This window comes from Seriola aureovittata, chromosome 1 (genome assembly GCF_021018895.1).
Source record: "Seriola aureovittata isolate HTS-2021-v1 ecotype China chromosome 1, ASM2101889v1, whole genome shotgun sequence".
Taxonomy (NCBI): Eukaryota; Metazoa; Chordata; class Actinopteri; order Carangiformes; family Carangidae; genus Seriola; species Seriola aureovittata.
Genome location: NC_079364.1, coordinates 26,966,037 through 26,972,857, shown reverse-complemented (window position 1 = coordinate 26,972,857; position 6,821 = coordinate 26,966,037).

Sequence of the window (6,821 nt, the reverse complement as noted above, 5' to 3'; positions counted from 1 at the left end):
ATGGATGATTTTCAATGACATATCAGAAGTAACCTCCCTAAAGGGGCCCCATGTCATTTCCTGGAACTACTTTCAGTAAAGCCGCACATACGTAAAAGATTTGTTTTTTAAATTTAAAGATAATTAAACTAAACTGACTGTAACTCTTTATATAATTAGCTATTGTTTTCAAGGATCTCATCTAAATCTAACACTCAAAAAAAAATTGTTTTATTCAGGCTGCTGTTCAGACGGTGTAACTGAAGTTCATGAATAAAGCACTGGACTTAATTAATATTGTTACCCCTGTCTGTTTTGACAAAATAAAATCAAACTTCAATAGCAAAATTAAGCGTCATGTGTTGATTAGCTCTGCTGTGGGTTATTTACAATGTGCCAACGTTTATTTAGTTATTTATTTAGATTTGTTTTGTTCTTTATATTTATATTTAGGAAATGACAAGGTTTTCCAATTTATGGATTTAGGGAAGTTTACGCCTCAGCAATTCACCCTAGCCAATTGTTACCTTTGATAGTGTTACTTTCACCAAACAAAGTTTTGTCTTGTAAAATGAAAGCTGAAACATATTGTTTAATATTACAAAAAAGAAAATCTAAATGACCTGTCCTGTCTAAGTATGTAAGACAAGCAGCTAAACAGGATCATGTTATAATGAAGTAACATCTTGATCTAACATTTTACATATTACTAACACTAGCTAGCTCTACACTGCAATACAAAACAAAGCCGTTTCCTTACTTCAACATCTTTTACATGGACCAGCTGGTAATAACGGCTTGGGACCAATCATGAAGCTCATGTTAGCTTAAGTAGCTCACTGCCTACTGTTAATAAAATCTGCCAGCATTCGCCTATTACAGATGGCAAAATCAACTGGCTCCGATTAGAAATGAGAACTGTTTTTGTTTTAAATAACAGAATCTGAAAAAATAAAAACTTTTGAGAGGTGAACCTGCAGATGGCTAATTCTGTATCACTGCTATTCATCTCACTGCTGCTTCATGTTAGCTTGGTTGTCTGTCTTTATCCACATACACAGTATTAGCTGGTATAGTAGCTTATTACCAAACATAGCCCCTCCTACACCATTTCGAGCAGAATATCAGATGAGTCTCACACTCAGCTGCTTTCACATGCATGTGGCACACACTGTCCGTCTCTTATCCTCCGTGGGTTGTGTATGAATAGGATGGAGTGCTGAATAGCAGCTGCTGAATGGTATGGCGGCTAGCAAAGCAACAGGGAGATATTATCGGGGGTAAAAAATAGTCTCTCCTGGTTGATTTCCTAGTCATGTAGTCTGCTTGTCTGACTGCAGTATAGCAGATAGTGTCGGAGGGACATCAGAAGAGGCCCGAGGGATTGTCCGCTAACAGATCAACCAAGAAAACATGTTCTCAATGACATGCTGTCTGACCATGGCCGAATACTGACTGTTTTCATCTGTAGCATTTAAAGCTGCACAGAGGCAAATTTGTATGTAAAGAAGCACCCGTCTTGTTAAATCAAAGGTTTGGGCTCTAACAGAGAAAAGCATTTCAATACCTCTGACTAGATGCTATTGATTTACCTTGTTTGCCTAAATTAGAGTCAGGTATGGACACTGATACAGCAGCAAATCTATTCCCCACAGGAAGTGACATTCAATAATTAAGAGTGAAATGCAAACATTATTTGCATCAGCTGTGAGTGAGTTACTCGCTCAGAGAGAGCACTAAGTGTAACAGTGGTGCTGTTCCTTTTCATTCTTTTTCTTTTTCTTTATGTTTTGGTTTAAAGCATCACCCACTGGCTGGGTTTTTTTTTTAAGTCTCTCATTCTTTCTGGGTACTGAACTTCAAGTTCTGTGGACCTTTAAGCTTTATGTGTGGGATGGCAGTGGTCAGAAGTTTATCCCAGCATGCACTGGGTAACAGGCAAAGGGGCAGCAAAGCATGCTGGATAGGTCAGAAGGCTATTGCAGGCAAACACATATTGTTATTTAAAAGTTCAGTTAACTGTTCAACATACAGAGCGTTCATTAACTCGACTGTGAGAAGAAATCAAAATGCCTGGGGAAAACACACACACATACACACACACACACACACACACACACACACACACACACACACGCAGCAGGGCCTGGCTGGGTTGGGTCTTGCTGCAAGGTCATTGATCTGCTGTATTTCCCTTCAATATACCATTGTGAAATCAGTTCTAATGAATATAATGTTATATAGGCTCAGAATAGTATACTATTCTGATATTTATATGTTTATATGTGTTATAACATGAGATGTTGATTAAAAAAATGAAAATAAAAATAACAAATTCTCTATTTCTACAATTACCTGTTGTTGCACATGGCAACAACAGGTTAGGAAGAGATTATGGTAATGGCAAATATTGTTAAGGTATGGCTAGGGTTACATAATTAAAACACTTAGGACAAGATTATGTTTATGGTTAATGGAAAAGACAAATTTGCTGTGATTGGACATGAACACCAGTCTCCAACAAGTTGATATGCATACCTATCTGCCATTCTGACTGCCACACCATTATTTTCCATGTTAAAACATAGAGTACTATGTCCTGTGTTAGCACTGAACGCTGGCACTGGATGAAAATTGTGAGGTGCAAAGTCTCTTAATATGACTGTAATTCTAAGGCATAGTCTACTGGGCTTTTTTCCCCTTTGTCTCAGTTATGTGGAAACTATGAAAAATGCAGGACTGTAATGCAACACAAGAGAGAGAGAGAGGAAAAGAAAGGACAACCAAAAGAGGACAAGTGTGAGCTCTTGCCCTTAATGATTTCACACATCACAATGAGTGTGGACAGTATTCTCTGTGTTTGTTTATTAATGTGTCCTACTTTATGACATAACTGGATTTAAGAACAGCTCTGGGCTTGTTACTCGCTGAGGTAACTTTCTGTTCATAAGGGCATCATTGTGCGACTACCAGGAGCAATAGCTTCAACATGACTGACTGTGTGTCTTCCAAAATCACATTGTCTAATTTAATCTTCTTGCTCTGCTGAATCCTATTTTTTTTTTTTTGCGGATCCCAGTTCCTGGTGGAAAACAACATTAAGTGAACCTTTTTGTATTGAGACCCCTATTCCCAAGAGCATTAACCTTTACAATGGCCAGTGCGTAGGTCACCTGAACGACCTCAATTAAGTGCCTGAATCTTTCTTTTCTTTCTTCTTTTCTTTATTAAGGCAACACTGTAAAGCATGGAACCACAGAAGCAAGGTCCGATCCCTCAACGTCTGACACTGCTGGAAGCCCTGGAGCATTTTCATTGTCTGCTTCGCTGCCAATTTGCCTTCAGTTAAAGTGACTAGGTCCTTCAGCGGTCTGATGCTAGTGTTTAATGACATGATAAAGTCTTGTCTGGCCCGACCGCTTTCCATGGAAGACGATCAAGTAAACAGCTAAAAGTCAAAGCTGGCCTGAAGCATCCTGGTTACAGAGGCCTCATTAATGTAAGACTTCTTCTCTCGTAAAGGAAAGCAATGAGATACTGGGTATACAGCTATCCAACAGGGAGATGCATCACTCTGTCTCTGTACTTAATCAATATTTGTGATCGAAATGCTTATAACAGGTGTTAGAAAATCAATTCCAAAGAAATCAAACAAAACATATGTGATGACATCTAAACATATTTAAAGATATTTTTTTAAACAATCTTTCTCAGTTTCCTGTTTGCCCATTTTTTGTCCTTATGTCCTTTATCATCCTGGATAATAAATAATCATAATGAACACAGAAAACTTTCACAAAAAGTTCACTGAGAAGCGTGTTGCTATCGTTTCCTGCAGACGTCAGTATCTCACTTCATGTGGAGCTTAAAATAAGGGTGTAGGTTGTTAAGGGGTCTCGTCAGAGAGATTTCAGGTCTGCTGGGACTTTAAGAACCTTGTCTCTCCTTCACCAAGCCTTAGGAGACACAATTCACTCACTGGAAAACCAAACACTCAGGTAGAGATTAAAGAGGGGAAGGGAGATGAGAGGAAACATACGTAGTTGCAGTTTCTTAACAGTACTCCCTGGTGAGGGCAGAAACTACTGAGGGGGTTAACTCTGGTTAGACTACCACAGTCTGCATTTCAGTCTTTTCTTCTGTTAGCCTCACACCTCTGAAAAAGTTAATTAAGCCGGACAGATAAGGTCCCATATTTTACAATTTTCCTGTGTTTTATTTGAAGTGTTGATCCATAAGAAGATATACTAAGTTCTCTCGCAGGCTTCTCTTTGAAGCTCTTGTAACAACAGGTCAGTCAGCCTGTTTTCTGAGTGATCTAATAAAAATATAGCAGATTTCAGGTAAACCAAATCCTGCAAGGTTGGATGGTGGGTCCAGGTGGGCGGGGCTTGGGGCATGGGGCAATAACTGCTTTGTTGTGACATCACAAAGTAACAGAAGTCCTGACGGCTCGTTTTAAGGCTCAGTTTCTGAATACAATCTGTGTGCATTTGATACTGTCACAGTAATAATATAGAACCTAGACCTGCTTCATAATCAAACAACACATGGACATCTCACTTCATACAATATGGGTCCTTTAAGGACAGTCCCAGCCTCAGAGTCACGTTTCAGACCTCAGAGTGCATTCTTGGTGTTGTATGACATTTTCTGTGTACCAACCTGTTCTCAAAAGACTTCTGCGTCATTTGGCTATTTTCTACATTTCATAAAATGAACCAAGGAAAGGTATGAACTTCATGTTTGTCAGTTTGTCAATGTTAGGGCACGCTGATGATTGCAGACATGAGGCCCTGTTCAAACCTGGTATTAACATCCGTCTCAAGTGGTCAGCTCTAGTGTAAATTTGGTGAGCAAGATGCATTGAGGACACATTTGAGATCCGACCATCACCCCGCATTCAGAGGTGGTCTGGACCACAGGTGACCACATTCTTTCAGTAGTGTGAATACAATTGTGTCCTGGGCCACATTGAAGGACCGCCTACTCTACTGACGTCCTCTGACACAGTCTGATTAGTCCCAACACAGTTTCATAATGAACAGAAAATATTTTACTATTTCAAATGGATCAAACTTAATTTCACTGTAAGACCTGTGCCCAAAGCATTAATTCACTCAACCCCTCTTTGCCCTGCTTGCTCTCTCTCGCTCACTCATTCTGTCTCTCTCACTCTTTCTCACTCACTCACACACACACACACACACACACACACACACACACACACACACACAAGTGGTCAGTCGAGACGCATGTGGAGACGCATTTTAAATCCAGGTTTGAACTGATGAACTTAGATCAGTGTACTTGCTCAGATCACTGAAGAGGCATGTTAACGCCAGGTCTGAACAGGGCCTGAGTGTTTCAGCAGCACTGCGTTGTTGCTTCCTCCATTCAATCCTTATTTCCCAAGAATTATTTTCATATGCAACTTTTTTTTGCAATAGCACAGTTTAGGGGAACGATGCTGCATACCTACTGGAGCAAGCAGGTGAATAAAATGTTAAACTATTCCTTTACACAACTGATCAGACAGAACAGCTTTTTAAAAATTGATATCATTAGGCAATTGATGCATTTTTTCTAATGGTTAACGCCACTACATGTGTAGGATTTGATATTTATAAGGTACCAACCACTGTACAAGTGCAAGTGCAAGTGTATTGAATGTTGTAGTTCTCATATCAATAATTTAAGGTTATAAACATGATCATTTTGAACTACAACCATCAGTATTTTGATGGAGGAGCTTGTGCCAAATTTAGCATTCTACATCTGTCACTTCACCGAGTCAGATACATATTTATTTAGCACTGCGTATCTTCTCCTCATATCGGTCTCAGCATCAGCAGATGCCTCGTATTAAAGGACTCCGACAGTATGTGAGGAAAAGCAGAGGGAAAATTTGCCTTCTCTACTTCCATTTATCAAGCTGGTCTGTGGACTCTAATTGGCAACATTCTCACCAGCCCAGCTCTCTAATCTAAAAAAACCACCAACAGGCCAAATATACCACAGTCGAGTTAAATTAAACTGGGCTCTACCAGCATGATGAAGTGTGAGGCACAGTGCCAAAACAACTACATCTGCAGTTAGTCCCGACTGAAGATGGTATTTCACTAAGATAAATGAATACAGACACCCAGAGAATTGGGAACCCCCAAATTAAAAGCTAACCACAGTAAGGATTGGCCTAGATTGATCCTTTTTAGTAAAAAATAAAAGCCGTGTTTTCTCAAGGATAATGCACTGTGTTAGCAGATAATAAATATGTTTGCATTTCTTTTATTTCTTTCAGCATATGCAGTCTCTAATCTAAAGGCATATCCAGTGGTGAACAAAGCCTACAAGACTAGGCCAGGTACTATTTTATTCTCTTTTTCTTTCCATAAGTTGTTTGTTCGCTGGCATTGAATTCTGGAAAATACATACGCAAAAGCAGATCCCCTGCTAGGCTGATGCTGATAGTGGCAGCTCCTGAAGTCCTGCAGATGCGTGGGAACCGCTCCACACGAATGACAGGACACAGAAGTCAAAGTCACTTTAACATCACTACAAAAGTGTGTTGCTCACACGCAGCACCGCTCACCACAAGTGTGAAAACACAGGGTTTATGCTAATAATCAGTAGGCTTGTATGGAAGGCAACAAAGTAAAAGATGCTTGTACGTTGTAGATTGAAATTACAGATAGCTGTAGATGTGTAGAAAGACAATATAAGCAAACATTGTAATGTATTAGAATGCTTTCAGCAAAAATCATAAAAATATAACATGAAATATATTGTTATATAATACAGTGTATATCAACTGCACATTTGGTCTGTGCTGCTTTTCTGTA